At 43.9% G+C, this 26951-nt stretch overlaps 1 protein-coding gene and 1 pseudogene across 2 annotated transcripts in view; both read left to right on the top strand.

Annotated features, from left to right (window-relative positions):
* The first annotated feature begins 698 nt into the window (after positions 1–698).
* LOC146712510 (protein NLRC3-like) overlaps positions 699–26951 on the top strand; it is a 160804-nt gene continuing 134551 nt past the window's right edge. Inside the window, exon 1 of the mRNA XM_085443248.1 lies at positions 699–737. The gene's annotated coding sequence lies outside the window, so the exon portion shown is untranslated. The remainder of the gene's footprint in view (positions 738–26951) is intronic.
* Positions 705–18728, top strand: LOC146712511 (protein NLRC3-like; annotated as a pseudogene). The gene is made up of 7 exons (XR_014917055.1): positions 705–737; positions 3825–3917; positions 4030–4179; positions 4286–4399; positions 8015–8091; positions 8208–9999; positions 18551–18728. The product of XR_014917055.1 is annotated as a protein NLRC3-like (transcript).

A 26951-nucleotide genomic window follows, 5' to 3' on the forward strand; every position in this document is an offset into this window, starting at 1 on the left:
AAAAAGACAGGTGGTGGTCCTGCACCCCCTCGTCAACATGTTGGTTAAGTGAATAATACCCTCACGGGAATATCGATATCTCTCTATGAGCACACTGTCGCGCTGAGCTAAAGGATCCTGTCTGTCCCGCAATATACGCTGAATTCTGAGGACTCTCCTTATCAATCTTGCACCTTCCGCAATGGGTGGCTCGCGTATACGGACAGGACATGGCTGCGACAGACTTCCCAAATCCACCTTCGCTTTTATAGCAGTGGTCCCTCATCTTGATTACACGAAGTAATTTACAATTGCTACTCTGAAATATGAATTACATCTGTAATAATCACATACATGTAATAGAATGTTAATAGTACATTTCCCTTTTTTAGGAAATGACCTGTATGTATCTGTGTGACATCAATAACAGGATCAAGTGCTGCATTATCTTTAGTTACATTGATGTTATTTATTTGTGGTGAAACGGTGGCGGAATGTCGCTGTTGCTTTCGTATGATGACGCGGACATACCTGCGTGGCCGCGATCTAATCCTGTTTACATAAAGTAAACCTGCTCCCGAGCAGGTTTACGCTTACGGCTCTGTTGCTATGACAGCAAGTCCCGGATGAGCTTCGGGGAACCGACTGATCCAGGATCACGTGAAATCGTCAACAATCTAATCCAGCTAACTTACTTAGCGAGGTACGAAGAACGGGCCCCAGGTGTGGAGCGGAGCTTGTTGGTGTGTGAAGAAACTGTAAGTTTGCTTTGTTTCCTCCTTTAACAGTTTGTCTTTTTATTCATGGAAACAGCACAAGCTAAAAAAAGTCACAAGTTAGTCTTTTACCTACATGTAGTTGATAGTTTCTAGATTCTCATGTCTGACTCTGCTTTAAAATACTGCGTCATAAAATGTCCGCTTTGTTCACACCATAAACGGGTTTGACAGGTTTTACATTTCGAAAATAAACTCACTGCATTTTGGTTAATGACAAAAACTATTTAAAGATAAATGCATTTAAACGATCAATTTTTTTAAAAATATTTTTTTAATAAAAGTCACACGTTTCTGGTTAGGCATAGTATTTATACTATATTCCGACTTTTAAAATAATACAATACTTATTTAAAGTCATTGGTTTTTGCAAAGTGCCGGGTTACAAATGTTATTCAGTCTCTATCTGTGAAATAATCTGTGAATAAAGGAACATGAACATGAACACTTCTGAGAAAATTATTTTTTTGTCCAACTATTTACAGGAGCTTGAGTATAAAAGCTGAGAGTCTTTAAGCTCTTCTTAGCTGAAAAAACTGTAACATAAATATGTTTTTGCTGAGCAGCAAGTAAAACTGCCCTATTGCCTAAAAGTAAATCCCTGATGCCAATTGTAAGGTTAATATTGTTGATTGTCATTTATGCTTAGAAATATTTACTCATATATGCTTAGAGTTTTATAATCGATTGCATGATGATAGAGGTTTGATCCTTAGTAGTCTGTAAAGACTCTGTGTGCCTTCCAGAGTGCTCTGGCATGCACACACAACTTGGGATCATGAGAGAGGTCATACCTTCTTTTATTGTTTTATGCCTTAACCTAGTCTTGTCTCCTCTGAGCTCAGTTTCTGAAGGCATCTCATATTAAAATAAATAAAAAAATATGAGAAAATAAGAATTAAGAATATATATTTAAATCCCAACAATAGCTGGACTGCAGGTTTAGGGAAGTTGTTTATGGGGTCACATCTTGACCCCCACACATACAAACACATCTGTGTTTGTATGTCTCCAGTATGAGTTTTGTGCAGTTCTCTCCCTCATGCACAAGAAACTCAAAGAGCTCTGCCTGGGCCCTGTTTCAGGAAGCCGGTTTAGTGCAAACTCTGAGTAAGTATACCCTGAGTTAACAAAAACTCTGGGTTTTCAGTTTCACAAAGCGAGTTTAGATTAATCCTGAGTGAGTCACTATGACGACACACTCCATGAAGCTAACCTGCCCCCTAGCAGGTTTACTTCAACTAACCCTGACGTTCTCCGCCTCTGTGTCGGAAACCTGACTGTAGGAAGTGTCAGACATGGCGTGTCCCTTCCTTGAAGAGCCAGTAGATGTTGAAGCCCAAATTCTCCGCAGAGCTCTCCGCCGGGAGAGAGTGATCAGAGCGCGTTTGGACATTTTATCATTTCCTGATGATTTTCTGTGTGAACGTTACCGTTTTTCAGCACAATCTATAATTTATTTGAAGAACATCCTCAGGCCTAATATTGCTCATGTGACACATCGCGGACATGCTCTCAGTTCATTACATATTATTTGTATTGCACTTTGGTTTTTTGCAAACGGGAGCTTTCTGTATAATATTGGTGACGCTGAGCACGTTTCCAAGGCTACCGTCTGTCGGGCAGTCAGGAATGTTACAGTTGCACTGAAATGTCTCCTGTACTTGTCTGTGGTGTTCCCCGGTCACAGACCCACAAGATTTATCAAAGAGGGATGCCACAAAATTGCAGGTAGCAGGATGAACAAAACTTAATTCATGATGTGGTGATACTTGGACTACTACTTAAATTTTACATTTATTTTCACGGTTCCCAGGCGTGATTGGCTGTATAGATGGCACTCACATTCCAATCATTGCTCCTTCAGTAAATGAAGGAGACTATGTGAACAGGAAGTCTTTCCACAGCATTAATGCACAGGTGCATAGTTCCCTGTAGCATTTCAAACTAACAAATTATTTCATTATAGTAATGGATGCTAATTTGTGTTCTCTGCACTGTGAAGATCATATGCGATGCTGCCAACATTATCACAAATGTGGAAGCCAAGTGGCCAGGCTCTGTGAGTGGTGGTGGTGGAGGACCCCCACCTGTTTTTCGGGCCTCCGCTTTTTTTCTGTTGATTATAACGGGTCACATTTGAGCATACAGAGTAAGCAAATATGTACTTGTAATGTGCTCAGATAATTTCAATAAGTGCTTACAGAAAGAAAATTAATGTAGCCTCTAACTGCAATTGATTTACATGGGACAAACAGACCAAGCACTATGGCTCATAATACAATTACACCTTACCTGTTTGGACTATATTTTTATATTTCATTTTTACTTGCTGCCAGGCACGTTTGGGGCCTGTTGGGTTGCACTTGTGCTCACAGCACATCACAAAATAAAATGTATAAAATAAAAAATAAAATATAATAAAATAACGTGTTAAATGGGTGGAAATCCCTAGATCAATGTTTAAATTAACACTCACGCATTGACTCTGTCGGCTATGTTTTGCCATGCATGCTTCCTTTCTTTTGCAGCTGAGGCTGTGTTACTTTTTTTCTGCAAAATTTGCATGTTATCGGCATATGCTGCCATCAGAATTTCGGCGTCAAGCGCTGTAAAATACATTGACCGCGCCTTCTTTCCCTCCGTCTCCATGGTGACTCGCTTAATCTGTGCTCCACTAATCAGGGCTTTATGTATCCTCGTGCGCGCGCTTAACTTGGGGTTAAAGCAACTCCGCGTTGATTGAACTAATTGTTATCAGCCTTTCTGAAACCGAATATTCCGAGTTGGACAGTTCGGGGTTACTCAACCCTGAGTATCGTTTTTCACTCTGAGTTTTCTAAACCGGCTTCCTGAAATAGGGCCCAGGTGTTGCAGCAACAGTCCCACATGGAAACGTCAACACTCAAACTCAAAATATCTTTTTGTCAACAATAAAATGACAGCAGACCAAATTGAACAAAGTTGGTAAAAAGCTTCAGAAATTAGTAAAATATTAAAAAGTGTCTTGATGCTCAATCATCCAGAAAATCCCCAAAGAGTTGATTCTGTTCATCTGGACGTTTTCAGCAGCATGGATCAGTGTGAGGACAGAGAGGAGGGAGTCCCTCCCTCTAAAAGCACTCTGTGTGGGGAACATGAGAGCCAGACCAAAGCTCAGAGGTGAGATGACCATCTCTAACTGTCCATGACTCTTCTCCATGTCACAGCTCAGCACTCACATCACTGCTCCATCATTATTCACACTCATACCTCTGTGTGTGTTGTTTTAAAGCCCAGAGCTGTGGGGCGTACCAGGCTCAGCTGGACATAACCCTGAAACTAATCCAGAACCTGGACCTGAACCCAGCTGTGTTTCCTTAAAGAGCAACGACTCGAAGGATATTATTGAAAACTTTAACAAAAGACTGTTATGTGACAAAGAGTAAGTACATTATTTTTATGAGATTGTTCATCATGTCTTTAATTGAATATTTCCAGTTTTTCCTTCCTGTCTCATGAAGCTGTGACATTTATTGTTTTTCTTTTAGGATCAATAAGAGGCCAGAATCTCCTGGACCTGAACCCAGCTGTGTTTCCTTAAAGAGCAACGAGTCGAAGGGTATTGATATAGACTTTAAAGGATGTTCTTCTGCTGCTGAGAGGTAATGTGTGTCTAGATGTTGTTCCTGACTCTGTATTTTTGAATAAATCCTCATGTTTAATATCAGCTCAGCTCTTTTTCACACATTTCTATGTTGGTATGTGAAGCGGTGTGTGTTGGAGTGTTTCCACAAACACAGCAGTCAGAGTGGAAAGAGTGGATGTTGTAGGAGGTGTTTGTGTAGTGAAGAGGCTGAGTGTCTGTAGGACTCCAGCTGCTCCAGCAGGTGTCTCCTTTGTGCTTTGCTTCAAACACAGTGTAGGGAGGAGCTTCCACTCAGGTGTTTCAGGTGTTGCTGGATGGAGGAGGACAAATAGTTTGTCCCTTCAGTGACACTTCAGCAGCTCAATGTTCTGGGAGATGTTTGTCTTTATGAAGGTTTATGGATTCTTGTTCTTACTTTGGTTAAACTGAGCAATACATTTTCCATCTAACATTTAAAGTAAATTTCCAGGTGAATAAAAGATCTGCAGCTGCAGCCTCTGTGATGTTTCACAGTCTGAAAGTAACAAATTCAACCAGAGTTCAAACAAAGGCTTAATATACGTGTGTGTTTGATATAATGCCAACAAGTACAAATAGGTGTTCTTACAGGTCTTAATCACAGAGGTCTGATAAGTCTGGTGACTTTCACACTCAGCAATTTTGCTGCCTTTTATTTTATATTGGCCTTTTTAAAGCCCTTCAAAGTCTCCCACATTCATACAGAGCTTTTAACACCAAACTCCTTTACAGTCCTTCTCCTCTCACACACGATCACACGACTGATTTGTCTGCAGCAGCTGTGTTACTGCTAGTATTTTATTATGTGTGTAATCTCCTCATATTGTTCCTGTGGTTTAGTTTGACTTCCTTCTGCAAACTCAGCTGCTCTGTTGCTGATACACGTCTCCATGAATATGATTGATCAGATGCTGCCAACACAATGTGTTTCATGTGAGCGCTCAGCTGAAACCCTGGGTTGACTTATCGAGTTAATAACAAGCTTCACGTGACTGTGAATGCTAAAGTGAATCCAGATAAAGGAAAGAGACCCTGCTAATGTTGGACTCACTTCTTAGTGTGGATCCCAGGAGGAAGTTCAACATAGCCATTCTTTGTGCTAGCTCGACCAAACCTGAGAGCACAGTGCAGGATAATGATTATCATCTGTCTCTGTCAAGGACATTTAAAATCCACAAATAACAAAAATAATTATATTTGATCATTAAAAATATGTTTTCACTTAAAAAAGCATGAGCACACTGGTGGTTTACAGAAACATGAAAACTCGTTAACAGTAAAGTTAATTTAGGCGTAAACAAAGTGTCAAACATACTTAAGTAGAAGGACTGATGTTTGTGTTAACCCTCACATGGGCTGTACAACATTATATAGGGAGACAAAAACAGAGATTATCGTAGCCATCGCTCTCTCGCATGGACGTGGCAGTCTTGCTGTCTGCTGCGAATCCTCCCCGTACCTCCGTGACCTCGTCTGATATCTGCTCCCTCCTCTGTAAGAGACAGTAAAGGAAAACACATCTCTGCCTAGTCTTGAAAATCTAATCTTATCATCTATTGTTCTTCTAGGGCCTCTTCTTCTTGTGGCCTCAGCTAACTGCTAATATTTACATGGCTAACATTAACATGTGTTCCAGCCAGGTTCACATTTATGATGAACTATGATTAATTAACTGATGTTGAAACTGTGTGCTTCCTGAAGTCCACAATAATCTCCACTGTCTTTTGGGCATTCAGCACCAGGTTGTTGTGGCTGCACCAGGACACCAGACATTCAACCTCCCTCCTGTAGGCAGACTCATCCCCGTCCGAGATGAGCCCAATAACGGTGGTGTCATCTGCAAACTTGATTAGCTTGACAGACTGGTGGGTGGAGGTGCAGCAGTTGGTGTACAGGGAGAAGAGCAGAGGAGAAAGAACACAGCGCTGAGGGGAGCTGGTGCTGATGGTCCGGGAGTCCGAGACATTCTTTCCCAGCCTCACGTGCTGCTTCCTGTCCGTCAGGAAGTCAGTGATCCACCGGCAGATGGGATCAGGCACATTCATCTGGGAAAGCTTGCCTCGGAGATGGTCTGGAAGGATGGTGTTGAAGGCAGAGCTGAAGTCCACAAACAGGATCCTGGCGTAGGTTCCTGGGGAGTCCAGATGCTGCAGGATGAAGTGTAGGGCCATGTTGATGGCGTCATCTACAGACCTGTTGGCTCTGTATGCAAACTGCAGGGGATCCAGGAGGGGGGCCGTGAGGGTCTTGAGATAGGAGAGAACCAGGCGCTCAAATGACTTCATGACCACAGATGTCAGAGCCACGGGTCTGTAGTCATTTAGTCCAGTGATCCTAGGTTTCTTGGGGACAGGGATTATGGTAGAGGACTTGAAGCAGGCAGGCACATGACATGCCTGCAGTGAGGAGTTGAAAATGCCAGAAAACACTGGGGCCAGCTCGTTTGCACAGTGTCTGAGGGTGGCAGGACACACACCGTCTGGGCCGGGAGCTTTTCGAGCATTCAGACTCTTAAACTGCTTCCTCACATCTGCTTCATGAATATAAAGAGTTGTGGTGAGAGGAGGTGGTGTGAAATCCTCTTTTGTGTGGGGTGAGGAGGGGGGTGTTGTAGGTGAAGTGATTGAAGGTGGTGATGGCTCTATGGAGGGGGGAGAGGTGGGGGAATGAGTGTCCAAAGTGTCTCTATTGTTGGGGCCATATATTCTACATGGTGAAACTGATGGTTTATGGTGTTTGGGTTTGTTTTTCTGTATTCATGCAGATAAAGTGTAAACTCAGATGAATTATATCATCAAATGTTAAAGGAAAATATCAGGATGAGTGTCTGTGAGCTGAGAAGGACGTGAAGCGAGCAGTTTATCCCAGAGCTGAAGCCGCTCTGTGTGCAGAGATGAGCTCAGATTCCTGCTGTGATTGATCAACAGTCACAGAAATGTAGACTTGTAGTTATTACTGCAGTATGGTCACAGCAGATACTGATAAACATGTATTATGAGGATGGATGATCAAGTTTCTCACTCTCTCCTTTAAATCTGTTTTTTTCTTCTTCACAGTTTATCTGTTAATTTATTAATGAATAACACTGAAAGAGTTTCTGTTATATTTCTCCTTGAACATCAGCTTATTAGGGCGGCATTAGGAAATAGCCCCCCTCCAAAGAATGAATAAATGAATGATGATAATAATAAAAAGGTTAAAAAGCAGAGCTCAGAGTGGTAGAATGGTCAAACATGGATCCATGGGTGGTTCAACTGCATTTGGTGACGTGACTAAAGCAAATCTTTCAAATAATCCCACCATCAACGGGATGTTGTCTACTTTACTACGGTTACTTTACTTGGTCACCGTGTGAATTTCTTTGAAATGAACCAAATTCTTTTATTTGTTGGTTGTTGCATATTTAACCTCTACAGTCAGGAAAGGAGGAGATGAGGCCTCAACAATGTTGGGTTGTAGCTGTGGTTCAGGTTAGAGTGAGTGTCCATGGAATAAATGTAAGTCAGTGAACTGGAAACATGACTGTGTTCAAACTTTGTTTTCCTTTTTATAATGAGTCTAATCAAAGGTGGACAGAAGTATCTCCACTTTGACTTTTCTGTGTCACCATCAGAGCTTCTGCACAGTGTGGAGAAAGATCCAGAAGCAGAACTGGACTGCAGACAGCCAGTCAGAGCAGCTGTGTACAAAGTAAGACTGAACATCTGTCTGCTGATGGACTCATTCCTGAAAACTGGACTTCTTGTGTTGTTCAGACATTGAAGAGTTTTCTTTCTCTTTAGTCTCATTGTTTTTCTTTCTTTCAGCAGATGTTGGTCTGCAGGAGGTTTTAGATGAACATAAGATCAGTCTGAGGAGGAGATGTGAACGTGTGACTGAAGGAAGTGATGAAACAGGAAGTAGAACCCTCCTCAACAGGATCTACACTGAGCTCTACATCACAGAGGGACAGAGTGAAGAGGCTCATACCCAACATGAGGCGAGGCAGCTGGAGACAGCTTCCAAGATGGACGCCCTCCATGACGCTCCAATCAGGTGCCAGGACATCTTTAAAGCCTTATCTGACCAACAGAGACCCATCAGAGTGGTTCTGACCAACGGCGTGGCTGGTGTTGGAAAAACCTTCTCAGTGCAGAAGTTCACTCTGGACTGGGCAGAGGGCTTGGAGAACCACCATGTCAGTGTGGTGGTTCTCCTTTCATTCAGGGAGCTGAACCTGATCAGAGATGAGCAGTACAGTCTTCTGGAGCTGCTCCATGTTTTCCATCCAACATTACAGAAGGTCACAGCAGAGAAGCTGGCTGTCTCTCAGCTTTTGTTCATCTTTGACGGCCTGGATGAAAGCAGACTTTCATTGGATTTCACCAACAGGAAGCTGCTGTCTGATGTCACACAGAAGTCATCAGTCAGCCAGCTGCTGACAAACCTCATCCAGGGGAATCTGCTTCCCTCGGCTCTCGTCTGGATAACTTCCCGACCCGCAGCAGCCAATCAGATCCCTCCTACATGTGTTGACAGGCTAACAGAAGTACGAGGCTTCACTGACGCCCAGAAGGAGGAGTACTTCAGGAGGAGATTCAGTGATGAAGAGCTGTCCAGCAGAATCATCTCCCACATGAAGACATCCAGGAGCCTCCACATCATGTGTAGTATCCCAGTCTTCTGCTGGATCACTGCTACAGTTCTGGAGCACATGTTGACTACAGAGCAGAGAGGAGAGCTGCCCAAGACCCTGACTGAAATGTACTCACACTTCCTGCTGGTTCAGACAAAGAGGAAGAAGAACAAGTACCATGAGGGACGTGAGACGAGTCCACAGGAGCTGACGGAGGCTGATAGGAAAGTTCTTCTGAAGCTGGGGAGGCTGGCGTTTGAACATCTGGAGAAAGGAAACATCATGTTCTACCAAGAAGACCTGGAGCAGTGTGGTCTGGATGTGACAGAGGCCTCGGTGTACTCAGGAGTTTGTACAGAGATCTTCAAAAGAGAGTGTGTGATCTTCCATAAACCAGTCTACTGCTTTGTTCATCTGAGCATTCTTGAGTTTCTGGCTGCTGTCTACATGTTCCACTGTCACACCAACAGGAAGACAAAGGTGCTGAAGAACTTCTTGGGATAAAAATACAACGAGTCCTCTCTGGATGATTTCCTTAAACGAGCCATGGAGAAATCCCTCGAAAGTAAAAATGGCCACCTGGACCTGTTTGTTCGCTTCCTTCATGGCCTCTGTCTGGAGTCCAACCAGAGACTCTTAGTAGGTCTACTGGGTCAGACAGAGATCAGTCCAGGAACCATCCAGAGAGTCATCAACAACCTGAAGAAGATGAACAGTGATGAAGTCTCTCCTGACAGAAGCATCAACATCTTCCACTGTCTGATGGAGATGAACCACCTCTCATTATTTCAGGAGATCCAAGAGTTCCTGAAGTCAGAGAACAGATCAGAGAAGGAACTCTCTGAGATCCAGTGCTCAGCTCTGGCCTTCATGCTGCAGATGTCAGAGGAGGTTCTGGATGAGTTGGACCTGCAGAAGTACAACACATCAGTGCTGGGACAACAGAGACTGATTCCAGCTGTGAGGAACTGCAGAAAGGCTGGGTGAGTCCAGATGTGATCATTAACATCATTGATCAGTGTAGGTTAGTAGTTTAATGTTGAAAATAAAATCAGATTGTAACCACAAAGTGTTTGTGTCTGTACGCTGCAACCTTCCACACCATTCCTTTATTGTACAGACTCAGCAGCAGCTCCATGGATCCCAAATCCAAGAGTGGAGAACAGATTTGAAGTGTGTCACATCCATGCAGTCACAGCTGTTTCCATCATGTTTCCACTGATATTAATCCTGTTCAATGACACGTTTCATATCAGTGAATATGTTCTTTAGGACGTCCACTGACATGTTTAAGTGTTCTGCTGCCCTCAGGTGAATGTATGGCTATTCACCCTATGCAGCGAGCTTAACATAAGAGGAGATGGTTCCAGGAACGACAGGACACATCACTTTGTCTTTGTGTCTTTAACTGAAGACCGTTTTTCCTCTTTTAATTTGTAAGACTGTGAACATACAGTAAAATAATACGTAGCATCAGTATCAACATATTTTGTAAACAAAACAGAAGTTAGCAACATAGCTTTCCTTATGCTTTACATTCACCATTAACATCTTTCCTTATACGTTCAAATAACCTTTTTAAGTAACATGAAAGTAACAATCTTACAGAAAATGAAGTTAGACATTGCTTACTTACAGATTATGGCTCAACAAACTCCCCAACGATGTAAACTGGGCTTAAAGTTGTGCAGCTTGTTTTCTGCTCCATGCATTTTCTCACACTGCCCGTGTGAACTTTGCCTGCTGCTTACAACACATCACCAAAGGGGGCAGTGTAGCGCACACCAAACAACCAAAGAAGAAGCCACAAACTGAAGGGGTAATACTGCCCACTATTGGGAAACCTGAGAAATGCGCCAGCCAAAGAAACCCAACAACGTAACAACCGAGGGGCAGAATACTCCCCGCCTGACATCCATGGAATGTCACCCTCAACTAACATGTAAAAGGCAAGTGACATACAATGAAACGAAGTTTCTGCTTCTAAGTACAATCCTTAGACACCAATAGCACAACCTCACTTATAGGCCTTATGTAGCACTTGTTTTCACCCTTGCGGAAAATCCTCACCTCTATCTTCCTTACAAGCCCATCCTCACTGGGAAAGGTTTTGGTGATAAGTCCAAGTGGCCAGTTGTTCCTATGTTCGAGTGTCTCTCTTAAAAGAACAACATCTCCTGTTTGTAGGTTAGGCTTTACTGTTTTCCATTTGCGGCGGTCCTGAAGTCCTGAGATGTATTCTTTTTTCCATCATCTCCAGAAGACATCAGCGAGATATTGTACGCGCCTCCATTGAGCTTTGAACAGATCACTGTTTCCAAACTGACCTGGTGGGATTGGTGGGGTCGTAACCTTTTGCGTGAGCAGCATGGCTGGGGTAAGGATGACTGGGTTATCTGGATCTGCAGAAACTGCTGTTAACGGACGAGCATTCACTATTGCAGTAACTTCAGCCATTAAGGTCACTAGTATTTCATGGGTAAGCTTTGCATTCCTGTGTTCTAGGAGCATTGCATCAAGAATTTTGCGTGTGACCCCAATCATTCGCTCCCAGGAGCCAGCCATATGCGACGCATGTGGGGGGTTGAATAGCCATTTGCAGCCAGAGTCTTCAAGAAAGCTGTTTAGTTTGCTGTTGTAGCAGCCCTGTTTGTCTATTTGCAGCTCTTTGCAGGCACCCACAAAATTTGTCCCACAATCGGACCTAAGAAGTTTGACTGCACCTCTGATGGCAAAAAAACGACGCAGGGCATTGATGAATGATGACGTGTTCATTGATTCTATAACTTCAATGTGAATGGCCCGTGTACTCATGCACGTAAATATGACTGCCCATCGCTTTGCATCCGCTTGCCCACCACGCGTTTTTCTGACAGTGACAGACCAGGGACCAAATACATCAAGCCCTACATGTGTGAACGGAGGGTCAGTGGACAGCCTATCCTCTGGTAGCTCAGCCATAATCTGTTCCTGCTGTCTGCCTCTTAGTTTTCGACATGTCACGCAGCTGAATATCATTTTGCTTATTGCTCTTTTTCCTCCCACAATCCAAAAGCCTGCAGCTCTGACTGCCCCTTCAGTAAAATGTCTGCCCTGATGGCATACTTTCACATGGAAGTGTCTTATAATGAGCTGGGCAAGGTGGTGTTTGGCAGGGATGAGGATAGGATTTGTTTCATCTGAAGTCAACTGTGCTCGTCTTAGTCTCCCACCCACTCTGAGGATTCCATTTGTGTCAAGAAATGGGTTCAGTTTGCTAAGTGGGCTTGAACTTTTGAGGGGCATATTCTTTTCAAGCTGTCTTATGTCTTCTGCATAGACTTCTCTTTGGACAGTGCGAATGATAATGATCTTAGCTTGATCGAGCTGCTTTTCGGTTAAATGCTCACTACAGCTGTGCCAGCCCTGACAGGTGCCTTCTATGTTCTGCTTAAAGGACTGAACAATGTGTCGGAGTCTAGATATAGCCTTCAGTAGTACATTCCAACTAGAAAACCTTTCGAATCTGGCACTACTGAGAACATTCTTTGCAAGAGTGGTAACACAAGTAGTTACCTCCTGACGCAGTTCGTTGTCAGTCTCTGGGTCTACAAGATCAAATGACTCTGCCTGAGACTGACCTGTTTCTGACTTGGTAAGGAAAGCGGGTCCACTGAGCCATGTGGAGGTAGAAAGGTGCTCAGCAGGTAATGCGCGCGTGGCATGATCAGCAGGATTTAAGTGAGTGGGCACATAATGCCACTGGTGAGCTTGTGTGGATCGCCTGATGCGTTCCACTCTGTTGTGCACATAGATGTAAAAACGCCTCTTTGTGTTGAAGATGTAACCAAGGACTACTTTGGAGTCTGAATAGAAGCTCACCTGATCAACTGAGATGTCCAGCTCGTCCAAGACTAACTCTGCCACCTCGACAGCCAGGACCGCTGCACAGAGCTCAAGTCTGGGTATGGTGATGTCTGGTCTTGGGGCAAGCCGTGCCTTGCCGAGAAGGAAGCCCACTTCATTATGACCATCTCTGTCTGTGAGTTTAAGGTAGGCAACAGCGGCCACTGCCTTGGTAGAGGCATCGCAGAAAACATGGATTTCCTTAGTTACTGCTGCAGAGAGTGGTATTGAGGTGAACATTCTGGGAATCTCAAGTTGTTGTAGATGTTTGAGAGAGTGTTTCCACTGTTGCCACTGTTGTAATTTGTCTTTAGGGAGTTCAGTGTCCCATTCACGAATGTCAGTGGAAATGTCTCTGAGTATGACCCTGCCCTCTACAATGACAGGGACAGCAAAGCCGAGTGGGTCGTACACACTATTAACGACTGACAATACTCCACGCTTGGTAAAGGGCTTCTCATTGACGGTTATCTGGAACCTGAACAAGTCTGTAGACAGGTCCCAGCCCAAGCCCAAGCTTCGCTGCATGGGTGTCTGCCCAAGGTCAAGGCCCTGCATGTCAGCTGCAAGGTCCTCACTTGGAAAAGCGTTTGTGATGGTAGGACAGTTGGATGAGATTTTATGCAGGCGTATGTTACACTGAGCCAGCATCTTCTGAGCCCCACAGAGAATGTTGATGGCCTCATCAGTGGAAGGAAATGATTTTAGTCCATCATCCACATAAAAGTGGCGTTCAATGAACTCTCTTACATCATTGCCGTGTTCTTTTTCTCCCTCCATCGCTGTTCGTTTCAGTCCATAAATGGCCACTGATGGGGAGGGGCAGTTCCCAAAAACGTGGACTCTCATCCTGAATTCCTGTACTTCTCCATCCAGATCATGGTTTTTGAACCACAAGAAGCGAAGGTAGTTGCGGTGGTCTTCTCTGACAACAAAATTGTAAAACATTTGCTCCACGTCGGCCATGACTGCGTATGGGTCGGACCTGAAACGCATCAGAACTCCCACAAGAGTATTATTGAGATCTGGCCCTTTTAGTAGCACATCATTGAGAGAAACATTGTTGTATTGCGCACTTGAATCAAAAACCACCCTAATTTTTCCTGGCTTCTGAGGGTGATAAATGCCAAAACTAGGGAGATACCAGCATTCTTGTTCTGGAGCTAAAGCTGGAGCTGGTTCAGCGTGGCCCTTACTGAAAGTTTTGTCTAAAAACTCAACGTAATGTTCTTTCATTTCAGGTTTCTTTTTCAGTGTTTTGCGGAGCGTCATTAAGCGACTGAGGGCTTGGTCCCTATTGTTGGGTAAACGCTGTCTGGGGGAGCGGAATGGGAGTGGAGCTACCCAATTGTTCGCCTCATCTTTAGTAAAGTCTCTGTGCATAATTTCCAGGAATAATGCATCTTCTACTGACAGAGCCGTTTTGTCATCATCTGCTGTTTGCTGGAAAATGTGTCTGCCTACTTCTGCTTGTGTCTTCTCGAATTTAGGACAGCTTTCTGTGTATTTGTCTTTTATATAGATTTTGCTTGCACAGGGGCTAAGGAAGGTAGGGCGCCCGTTATTCAGAATGTCTGTCTTGAAAGAGGTTACTGTGGGTTTGTGGGCACCTGAGAGGCAGACATCGCCTACAACCACCCATCCCAGATCGAGGCGTTGGGCATAAGGTGCACTGTTTGGACCATTTACCTGACTGCGAACCTTGTGAGCTTGGATGATGTCCCGGCCCAAGAGGAGGAGAATGTCCGCGGCTGGGTCCAGAGGAGGGATCTGTGAAGCAAGTGCGTGTAGATGAGGGTGAGCCGACACAGCCTCCTTGGTGGGTATCTCATCTCTATTATCTGGAATGTGATCACATTCTGTTAGTGTGGGCAGCACCATGGACACTTCCCCATTTACATCCTGAATAACGAAATTAGTTGCTCTGCGTCCTCCAGCCTCTGACAAACCTGCACATGTTTTCATGGTGTATGGGAGCATAGTGCCTTTTACATTAAACATGTCGAAGAAAGCAGACCTGGCTAAGGATGAGTTGCTTTGATCATCCAACATGGCGTACATCCTCCTTTTCTCTTCAGGATTTGTGCGGGGATACACGTCGACTAAACAAATCTTAGAGCAGGATTTGCCTTTTAGAGCTGGGCCACACACCTCTGTGCAAGCAGTTGTGGTTACAGGGCTTGAAGGATCAGACTCCCCGCCGTGGCTTTGAGACAGGAGGTTAGAGTCATTGGTTGCCCACAGAGGTGGACCAGCATGCATAGCAGACACATGAGCGTCACTATTACATTCCGAGCATTGGATAATGGCTTTGCAATCGTTAGCTCGGTGACCTGTGGAAGAACAACACTTATAACAAATAGCATGTTCTTTGAGGATGCTTTTCCTTTCATCTAGTGTTTTTGACCTAAAACCCCTGCATTTGGCAAGTGAATGGGGCTTGTGGTGAATAGGACATTGTCTGTCTGGGTTGAGAACTGACGTTCGAGTTGTGACATTTGTTTGACTAATATCTGTTCTGTTCACTGCAACCGCACCTCTGTATTTAGTTGGTTTCAACAATGGCTTATCAGGTTTTGGAGCTACCATGTTTGAACTTTGTAACATCAAGCTAGGATCTGTTTTCATTTCTGCATAATCATTTATAAACTGAACAAAATATGAGAAAGGTGGGTAAACTGCACCGTTGTCCCTTTTGTATTTTGTCCCCTGTTTCACCCAGGACTCCTGGAGTCCGTAGGGGAGCTTTTCCACTATCGGGTTTATCCCCCTTGGGGTGTCCAGAAAGCTAAGGCCGGGTAGATAATTTTCACTTTGTGCATACTCTAACTCCAACAGGAGATCTGCAAGCTCCTGCAATAAGTGAGTGTCCTTATTAGATATTTTTGGAAAAGACTGTAAGCGTTGGAAAAGTGACGCTTCGACTACCTCTGGAGAACCAAAACTTTTGTCCAGACGTTGCCACAAACGTTGAAGACCTGCGTGTGGGTTGTTCACATGGACCGCCCTGATCCTCAGCGCATGTTGTAGTGACTCCCCGCTGAGCCACTTCGTGAGAAGGTCAAGCTCTTCGCTGAACTTGAGGTTGAGGCCTTCTATGGCGTTGCGGAAAATGGACTTCCAGGACAAGTAAGACTCAGGACGGTTGTCAAAAACCTTGAATCCCGCTGTCAGCAGATCACGGCGTGCTAGATAGGCTGTGAAATCTGAGAGTTCAGTCTTTGGAGGCAATGAAGGTTTAGGCTGGGTTGAAATGTCAGTTTTTCTGTTTATAGGAGGGGACTTTGGTTGCTCCTGATTTACAAAGTCAGTGAGATGTTCACCTGGAGAGGAGGCAACTGGTGGTTGACTCTGTCGTAGATGCTGAGCGTCGTTATTACCAACCAGTTGTCCTGTATCAGGCTTTCCGTCTTCATTAACTACCAAGCTGCGGTTAGCGAAGTGAGCGTTCACATAATCTTGAGCGCGTCTGATGGAAGGAGGTGTTTTAGAGGAGACTCCTTGTTCTGTGAGGTCAACGGCGTCATGCTCCTCATCGGCTGCCGCTTCCAGGACATGAGCTGCGGCGAACGCTGCTTCAGCCTCACCCTCCTTCTTTAGAGCGTTTAGTGTTGCCTCGATGCGTGCCTTCTCAACCTCCATGTCGATCTGGCGTTTGGCGTACTGTGCTCTAGTGCGGGCGGCTTCTGCTTCTGCTCTGGCTCGGGCTGCAGCTTGACTGGTGGATGAACGACGTGAAGAGCGTGAAGAGCGTGAGTGGCACTTTGACCGGACCACCATCTGGGAGAGAGGCGGTGACGCCTCAGGCTGAGACATCTTGGGTGCTTGATAGGTAGATAATCTTCTTACTCTGCTGCCCTCAGGTGAATGTATGGCTATTCACCCTATGCAGCGAGCTTAACATAAGAGGAGATGGTTCCAGGAACGACAGGACACATCACTTTGTCTTTGTGTCTTTAACTGAAGACCGTTTTTCCTCTTTTAATTTGTAAGACTGTGAACATACAGTAAAATAATACGTAGCATCAGTATCAACATATTTTGTAAACAAAACAGAAGTTAGCAACATAGCTTTCCTTATGCTTTACATTCACCATTAACATCTTTCCTTATACGTTCAAATAACCTTTTTAAGTAACATGAAAGTAACAATCTTACAGAAAATGAAGTTAGACATTGCTTACTTACAGATTATGGCTCAACAAACTCCCCAACGATGTAAACTGGGCTTAAAGTTGTGCAGCTTGTTTTCTGCTCCATGCATTTTCTCACACTGCCCGCGTGAACTTTGCCTGCTGCTTACAACACATCACCAAAGGGGGCAGTGTAGCGCACACCAAACAACCAAAGAAGAAGCCACAAACTGAAGGGGTAATACTGCCCACTATTGGGAAACCTGAGAAATGCGCCAGCCAAAGAAACCCAACAACGTAACAACCGAGGGGCAGAATAAGTGTCCTGCTGGAAATCACTCAAATCATCCATGAAATCCATGAAAAATCCTTTTAGTGTTTCTAACTTCACCCTCTGTCCTCTCTCTCTCTCCATCCTCCTCACTGCTTCTTTCACTGATAATCACACAAACATCGTATTCAGCTACAAAATAACACAATAATATCATCTGATGATCATTATTATAAGAGCAGGATCCATATTTGATATCAGAGTAACACACTGCTTGGTTATGTGCAGTCATCATCAGTGACTGTGGGTCAAACAGAAGCTCTCTGATTGGTTGCTGACCTTGGTCACCTGTCCACTCTCACCTGTTTGTGTTTGCTCTCTCTTTGCTGTCTCCATCCTCTCTCTCCTTTCTCTCCCTCTCTGTCTTTGTACGTCACTCAGGTCCAATGGAAACAGTGACATTTACAAACCAATCAAAGACAAACTGATCCATGTCAGGTTATAACAATATTCAAAGTGAATACAGGCTGCTGCTGGACACAGACAGGTAACATCATTTTGACTTGCTGTCACCTGGATCTGGACTCATAAACACTGAAGCCCTGAACAGGAATACAAATCATTTTCTACCAACTAGCGACACACCAGCAGATAATGGCTCAGAAAGCTCAAATGAGCCAATCATTTCTGTGTTTAGTTCCCCTGAAATCAGATCTGATATCAGCAGCTCTGAGTTCATTCATCATTATTGTCCAGTGATGAGATTTCTGCTCCGTTTGGTAACAGTCAGCAGGTTTTTCCTGCGTGTGGACGTGAACAGTCGTACCTGACAGCAGGTAGCAAACAGAGATCATCTTTCCAGCTGGAGCTCTTCACTGAGCTGAACTCATTCAAAATGTTCTGGAGTCAAAACAGGAAACAGTCCAAATGTGTGTCTTCACTCTGACTCTGGATCAGATCTCAGTGACAGACTGTGGACATTATGGAAGCCTAAATGTGACACCATCTTCCTCCTTCATCTGCAGATTAAAGCCAAACAAAGATTCTCAAAGTCTGCAGGTCTGAGAGAGACTCAATCGTTGTGTCATGTCAAACACAGTAAGAGGAGCTGAAGCACAGATGTGAAGAGCAGAGTCATCAGATTATGACCTCACTCTGTTTTGTCTTCATATACATTCAGTCTGTGTTTATAATGCAGATTTTCTGCTTTTATAATAACACATTTTATATTTTCTATCATCACAGACTGACTCAGTGTGGACTCTCAGAGTCTCACTGTGAAGTTGTGGCCTCAGCTCTGAAGTCCAACCCCTCCCATCTGACAGAGCTGGACATGAGAAACAACAAGCTGCAGGATTCAGCAGTGAAGCTTCTGTGTGCTGGACTGGAGAGTCCAAACTGTCGACTGGAGACTCTTAGGTGAGTTCACTGACTGCGGCTGTTGTTGTTTTTCTATATTTCAGGTCTTTGATTGATGTTTGAAACTTTCTTTAGTTCCTAAATGTTCAGGATGTGTCTGAAGACAAATGTGAAGAAGTTTGAGTGCTTTCAGAAATGTTGTCTTTCCAAACGACTGAACAGCAGTTTTTCCTTTTGGCTCCAAACAGAAGTGACAGACTTGAGCAGGGTTCATTTAAAGGCTGACAGAAGTGGAGTGGTGACGGGGAGATGTTTGACAGGACAGTGTTTCAGCCTACACAGGTTCATGTTGTGCTCCATCAGTCAGTGAAGATGAAGTCAGTGCTGATGAGGCTGTAGAGTGTGTGAGGGATGTGAATGAGGATGATGAAGATCTGATGATACCAGATAAAAACAGGCTGCAGAGACTTTGAGCCATACAGGGCACACAGTGTGTGTACAGAACAGCTGAAATCATTATGGAGGCCTCACTGGGATATGGAAGCATCACAGTACAGCTTCAGTGAAGCTTTAAAGTCTCTGATATGAGATGAGAAATGAAGCAGCCAGAGCTTTTTCATGAGTGGAAATCCACTGTGACTGTGAGCTGCTGCTACAGCCTCCAGATTAGCCAGCAGCTCATCCTGCTCAACATTGTCTCACCAACTTTAATGGAAGTGTGATGTTTTCAGCTGGAGTGATGGTCAGGGTGGCCTCCCTCTCCTCTTCTTCTCCTCTTCCTCTTTCATTTGTAAAGCCACTTCTGCTGCTTTCATTCATTTGGAAGTCCTGTAGCTGAGTTTGGGAGAGACTAACAGCCTCGGCAGCAGAGGGGAGAAAGGCTGTAACACCACCACTTTACTCTGTTCTACCTGTCACATCATTTTATCAGGAAACAAATATGCTCATGTTTTTACTATGTTTGTCTTGAAGATGTAAGAAGATCACATGGTGCTTTTTATTATTGTGTTGGTTTGTTTCCTGTCTCTTGGATGGAGCCCAGCTGTGCGTGGCCCCTGGGCCTGTGATCAGAGTGTGTGCTGGATAATCCGGCGCAGGATGAGGCCAAACTGACATGGGATGAAATGTCTGTATAATTAAGCTTAGTGTAGTTTCATTTCTGCACAATTTAAAAAAAACCAAAACTTTGTTCTGTCTTTTCTATGTTATACTGTAGACTTTCTTTGATACTGTCCAAAAGGAGAAGCTTTTACTTTGAAGGGGAGGCGTCTCTGTTTCCTCTTCAGGTTGGATGATGGAAGTAAATGAGTGTGTGATGTTCTTTCAGTGTTGCCCTTTGTAGACGCTCCCTGAGCACTGGTCTCACAGCCAGCTGCACATAGAGACCAGTGTTGTTTGTCCAGGTCAGAAGATGACTTGTTGGAATGAAAATGAGCTTGTAGTTTGTCTGCTTTAATAATGTGACTGGAAAAAGGTGTTGGACTTCAAATATGTCCATTTCTTTCACACTTCACCTTTAAAAGTGAAGCCTTGTGGTTCCTGGAAGGAAAAACACGACTTTTTCAAGTCTTTGTCCTGTTTTTATGATAAATGTACGACTTTAATGTGAAACATTCAGAGTTTTTTCTCTTGTTGTGTTTGTTTGAAGCTGCTTCCTGTTGGCTTCAGCTGTTTGGAGTTTCCATTTTCTAAACTTCTACATTCTGACCTTCTTCAGCTCTGAACAGATGATGAAACACTGAATGATTTCAAGCTCACACTTTGTCTAATAAACTTACATCTTTCATTCTTTATACAGATTGATGGACTGTGGTTTGTCAGAGATCAGCTGTGATTATCTGGCAGCAGCACTGAAGTCCAACCCCTCCCATCTGAGAGAGCTGGACCTGAGCTACAACAACAAGCTGCAGGATTCAGGAGTGAAGCATCTGTGTGGTTTCCTGGAGAGTCCAGGATGTGGACTTGAAACTCTGAGGTCAGTCAGCATGTTTTAGTTGTGTTGAGATGAATATGATGTGGAAGTTGTGCTGACACTAAACTGCAGACATCAGGCTGATATTATACTGATCCACACTGAGGATCTTCATGGTAAAGTCTGTTTTCTTCTTCTCTGGATTAGTCCATTGACTGCAGCAGAACAATGTTCACATTTCAAACAGAGAGACTCAACGTATGGCCCGCGGCCCACACGCGGCCTGCCCACCTTTCCTGATTCAGAGAGAGGGGACCCTGATTAACTGTGTAGTGTTCTTCCTCATAGTTCTAAGTATCAGACACAACAATGAATAATCCACAGCTGACTGTCTTTAGCAGGTCAAAGGTCACGGCACACAGCAGACAGTAGGAAATATTATAATTCTGATCATTTATCAGCACATATCCATATGTATAAAAACAAAGCTGACACTGTGAGACTTGATCAGAGGTGTGATCATCACAGCAGAGGCCTTTGTGTCAAAGTCACTGAGGATCAAACAGAAACACATGAAGCAGATTTTCCTGTTCTGGCTTTTTATAGCAGATAACCTTCAAAATATTCTGCAGTCCATCAAAAACTGAAGCGAACCATGAATCAACATGTGAACATGAGCTGATGCTGTTGAAGTGAAGCAAAGTTACAGAGGTTTGATTACAGACACAGCTGAGAGTTTGTAATCTGTCATCATTTTAAAAGGTTTCAATTTCTTCAGTACTGAACAGCAGAAATGAGGCTTTGTTTTCGGAGGCCGACAGCAGTGAACACAACAGCAGACTGGTGCGTAATAAGCAGTGAATAATGCAGGAAACAGATTTTTGAAGGTAAACTGTTCTTGAAGTACACTGAGAGAGAGAGAGCTGTGCAGGAAGTAAACGTCAAAGTCGGAGAGAATTCATGACGATGTTCATCAAACGTAAAGCGTAGTTTGGATCTTCTTCTGCTGCTGGTTCAGTCAGTTTTGGTTGGAGACAGATGAAACCTGCAGCTTCACGATCTGTGAGCTGTCCACTTTCAGCCCCGACGGCGTGTCCGTGTACGTGCCGTCGAGTGAACGATCCACGCTCTGTGTTTCCATCTTTGTGTGTTTAGCTGCTCTCATTTACTGTTTTATCTGTTTGCTTGTTGTTGAAATACTTTTGGGAGCTTTAACCTGAGATTCTGGCAAAATACATTTATATTAAAAATCGATTCAGGATTGAATGAATCAACATCGCTTTATTCAAATTAAAACCATTTAAATAGGAAAATCCATTTTTTTACAGCCGCCTCTAATGCTGGGTAATGTCAGCTGGTCCATGTGCAGCTGGCTGTGAGGCTCAGGGAGCGTCTACAAAGTGTAACACTGAAAGAACATCATCCATAAATGTTGAGTAATAACTGGACTCTCATACAGCGAGACTCAAATGCCTTTAATAAACATCAGCTTATCCTGCTGATCCAAGTCCAACACTGAGTTTGTAAAAACATGTTTGTCAATCATTTTGTTTGGTTTCTGAGGAAAATGATTCAATAACTTGCTGCTAATACACAACATTTCATCATATTTCCTCATAACCCTCTTTTGTCTGACCATTTGATCCCATTTGAATTTGCAATAAAGGATCCACAGAGTTTGGTGACAATAATGACAGTAGATGTTTGTGTGAAAGTGCTGGAAGCAGATTTTCCTGATGTTCTTTCAGTGTTGCACTCCCTGAGCACTGGTCTCACAGCCAGCTGCACATAGAGACCAGTGTTGTTAGTCCAGGTCAGAAGATGACTTGTTGGAATGAAAATGAGCTTGTAGTTTGTCAGCTTTAATAATGTGACTGGAAAAAGGTGTTGGACTTCAAATATGTCCATTTCTTTCACACTTCACCTTTAAAAGTGAAGCCTTGTGGTTCCTGGAAGGAAAAATACGACTTTTTCAAGTCTTTGTCCTGTTTTTATGATAAATGTACGACTTTAATGTGAAACATTCAGAGTTTTTTCTCTTGTTGTGTTTGTTTGAAGCTGCTTCCTGTTGGCTTCAGCTGTTTGGAGTTTCCATTTTCTAAACTTCTACATTCTGAACCGTCTTCAGCTCTGAACAGATGATGAAACACTGAATGATTTCAAGCTCACACTTTGTCTAATAAACTTACATCTTTCATTCTTTATACAGATTGGAGAACTGTGGTTTGTCAGAGATCAGCTGTGATTATCTGGCAGCAGCACTGAAGTCCAACCCCTCCCATCTGAGACAGCTGGACCTGAGCTACAACAACAAGCTGCAGGATTCAGGAGTGAAGCATCTGTGTGGTTTCCTGGAGAGTCCAGGATGTGGACTTGAAACTCTGAGGTCAGTCAGCATGTTTTAGTTGTGTTGAGATGAATATGATGTGGAAGTTGTGCTGACACTAAACTGCAGACATCAGGCTGATATTATACTGATCCACACTGAGGATCTTCATGGTAAAGTCTGTTTTCTTCTTCTCTGGTTTAGTCCATTGACTGTAGCAGAACAATGTTCACATTTCAAACCTTCAAAGAAGAAGACAAATCCTCCACTGGATAATTCACTGTGAAACTCTCCAACTCTTCATTCCACCTTAAAGTCTGTCTGACACTGAAATCCAAAGCAAAATGTGCGTTTGCTTTACAGACAGCAGTCCAACACAAACATACACACATCATCCAAAACACAGTCCAACATCCAAATCTCCTCCACTGCCAGCATGAATGATGGGAAAGAGAAGGAGGAACACTCTGACATTCAGGGTTAGAATGAGTTTCATGAAGCAGACTGTGAAGATCAAAGCTGCATTAGAAAGCTTACATGAATGAATGAGTGGACAGAAGTGGACAGAGATCATCTGAAGCACTTCAAAGGCTTTAAATCAGCACATTTCTCTTTATTATTTATCAACTCTGTTAGTTTCTCTCAGTTTTCTGTGGAATGAAGCTAACAGCAGGCTAATAAGATGCTGACCAATAGGTTTCTATTAAAGGTTGTAATTTGTATATGAAAAAGTGCTTTGGCTCAGCAGGGATCAGCTTACAGGTAGAATACAGCTGCTGGATGGGATTAGCATGTCATAGCTATCTACCAAACTGCTAACTGGGGGATTTCAGGCCATCTATGGATCCTTTTTGCTAACTGTTTATTCAGCTTAGGCTCACAGGGCTGCAGCCTGTGCACTAGCTGTCGTAGGGAAGAGGCATGGTCCACCTGCACAAGTGAGCAGTCCATCACAGGGCCAACAGAGAGAGACAGAGAAGCACTCTCTCACATCCACACCTACAGCCAATTTAGAAGCACCAATGAACCTAAGCAGCATTTCATTGGACTGTGGGAGAACATCCAACCTCCACAGAAAGGCCAACAAGCTTCAACCTACAACCTTCTTGCTTTAAGGCACTAGTGCTAACCAGTTTTCCCCATTTCAGCCCAAATCCTGCATCTTCCTGTTTCTGACTCCAGGCCAGCTCCACTAACACTTTCTCATCAGACACTGCCACCTAGTGGAGGAAGTCTTAGTTCCATTTGAAGCTTCAGATTACAGTTAGTTCCTTTACAAAGAGGTGGAGGTGGTGGGGCCACAGCACCATCATCACTGAGTGCCATAGGACACTTAACCTTTGTTTCCATATGCTGGGAACTTCCTGTTGTTCCAAGGAGGACTGGAAAATGTGTGAAAATCTCCCAGTCAGTTCCTCACAGCACACTTCAATCATTTCCCTCCCACAGCATCAGGACCAGGGCTTTTTCTCTCTTTGGTCCCACTAAGAGATTTCCACACAAACACCTCATCAGTGGGACTCTCAGAGCTACCAGCCCTTTGCTACAATCACAAAGCTCCTCATTGAAATCAATGATATCAAAGCTGGAATCAAATGAGTCCAAGTCTTCTGCTGATTCAGCATCACATTCATCTTTGCTCCTTGTCCTGCATCCCCACCATGGACTTCATTCCTTTCCAAGCCAGCCTTGAGTGTCCTTTATTCAGCTCATCCTCTGCTTTACTTTTACACCTGATTTTAGCTGCTTTATCTCTCTTTCAACAAGTTTCTGTGCCTCAATCTTTTTCTTCTCTCCCTCATAACAAGACAGCTTCTTCTGCCTGAGAACATGTTGGAGTGATTTACTAATCCAGGGCTGCTTATTGGGGAAAATACTTCCTGTTTCCAAAGTAATCCCCATTTTTCCCAGAAAGAAATGTAAGTAGAAATCGATGATCTAAGTGAGAACATGAGCCTTTAAAAAGTCCCAGTGCGTGCAGTCAAAGCAGTCCCTCAGTCCCAGTATAGAGTCTTTGGTCCAGACTGGAACAACTGTGTGCCCAGTTTGAGCTCTGTTCAGTCCTGTGACCTGACAGACCCAGAGGGGCCATCACATCACATTTAGAAGCTCCCCTAATGGAGCCACAACACATGTCCAATACTTAGTCTGTCTTGTTGGACCAACTGGAAGAAATGATTCAAGGACTTAGTCACAGAACAGAGATTCAAATCTCCAAAATCCAACTGGCTGCATCAGGACATATAGTCTGAAACTCTGCACAGTTTCCTGTTTGAAGCTGCTTCCTGTTGGCTTCAGCTGTTTGGAGTTTCCATTTTCTAAACTTCTACATTCTGAACCTTCTTCAGCTCTGAACAGATGATGAAACACTGAATGATTTCAAGCTCACACTTTGTCTAATAAACTTACATCTTTCATTCTTTATACAGATTGTGGGGCTGTGGTTTGTCAGAGATCAGCTGTGATTATCTGGCAGCAGCACTGAAGTCCAACCCCTCCCATCTGAGAGAGCTGTACCTGAGAGTAAACAACCTGAAGGATCCAGATGTGAAGCAGCTGTCTGATCTTCAGCAGAGTCCAGACTACAGACTGGACACTCTGCTGTAAGTAGAGTGATGGAGTGAGTGGGTGGTGCTGTCAGCAGTATTGTACTAAACACAGTCAGTATGAAACAAAGATCCAGTGTTTCCTGTAAAGCTGCAGCTTCTCAGTGAAGCTGTGAGAGGAGAATGGTGACAGGCTTCAGGATTGGACACAAACACTTCCTGTTTCTGACCTTTATGGTCACCATAGTAACGGCTGACACGCTCTGATCAAACACTGTCAACAGCCAATCAGCTCTCTGAACAAAGCAGCGCGCAGACCAATGACTGCATTCATTTCCAAGTTTAAAGCAGTGAAGAACACAGTCTGTAGGTGAGGAAGAATTTAGTGAGAGCAGATGTTTGGATGGAATTCCTCCAGTTAACAGCTGGAACCGTCCATCTGGATTGTTGGGCTTGTTGTTGGGGTTCCTACAGAGCTCAGAGTGGACACACCAAGGTTCTTCTAATGAATGAAAGTCCAAACTCAAACTAGGAGGGAAAAACATTTTCATCAACTTCAATAAAAATCCAAAGATTAGAGAAAGTGAAGCAACAATGAGTCCTAGTACAGTCCCAGCACTGAAGTCCCTGCTGCTCTTTATACTGGATGTGATGCATCACTGACTGACAGCTGATGAAGAGTCTCTGGAAACACTCGTTTATCTCCTCTGCTCTTCCTTCTTCTCTCTGCAGGTGGAGCTGATGATGGTAAACAGGACGGTGTGTGTGCTGAGAGAGGAGGAGCTGTGTCCTGATGATCCAGAGAGGTTGAAGCAGCAGCAGCTTGTGTGTAGAGACGCTCTGACTGGGCCATGTTACTGGGAGGTGGAGAGGAGAGTTTCATCCAGCAGTGACTGACAGAGGAATGAGAAGAAGTGCAGATGACTGTCAGTGCTGCAGAGTGAACTGCTCTGAGAACAGCTCCACTGTCAGACACAATGTAGAGTCCAGCATCATCCCTGTGTGTCCCTCTGGATCTGACAGAGGATCATCAGTGTATCTGGACTGCTCTGCTGCTGCTCTGTCCTTCTACAGTCTCTGCACAGTCTCTGTCTGACTCTGGCTTCAGACCCTCCTGGATCAAACTCACCTGGAAAGACTTTCAAACACCACTCAATAGATTTGAATACAGAATATATTTGATATATACTGTAGATGTACTGTAGAGTTGCAGTTTGTCACTTGTAAATACAGTCTGTGAGCAGCTGTGAGCTGAAAGATCTTTCTAGAAACACGAAATGTTTTCACTCTTCTGTTGCTTTTTCATATCTTTCCACAACATTAATATTGATCCCACCTGTCTCACCTGTTTCATGCTTTTATACATAATAACAGGACACGTGTGATCTGAGCGCTGCTGTGGTTGCTGTGCTGCACGTCTTCATTTAGATAACAGAGACATCTAGTGGTTCAGAGGGAGAACTGCAGGAGGTGGAGCTGTGTTTTAGCATGGAAAACTTTTTA

Source organism: Copadichromis virginalis, linkage group LG3 (assembly GCF_057382275.1).
Source record: "Copadichromis virginalis isolate Kocher_CV1m ecotype Utaka linkage group LG3, C_Virginalis_male_GT1.1, whole genome shotgun sequence".
Lineage (NCBI taxonomy): Eukaryota > Metazoa > Chordata > Actinopteri > Cichliformes > Cichlidae > Copadichromis > Copadichromis virginalis.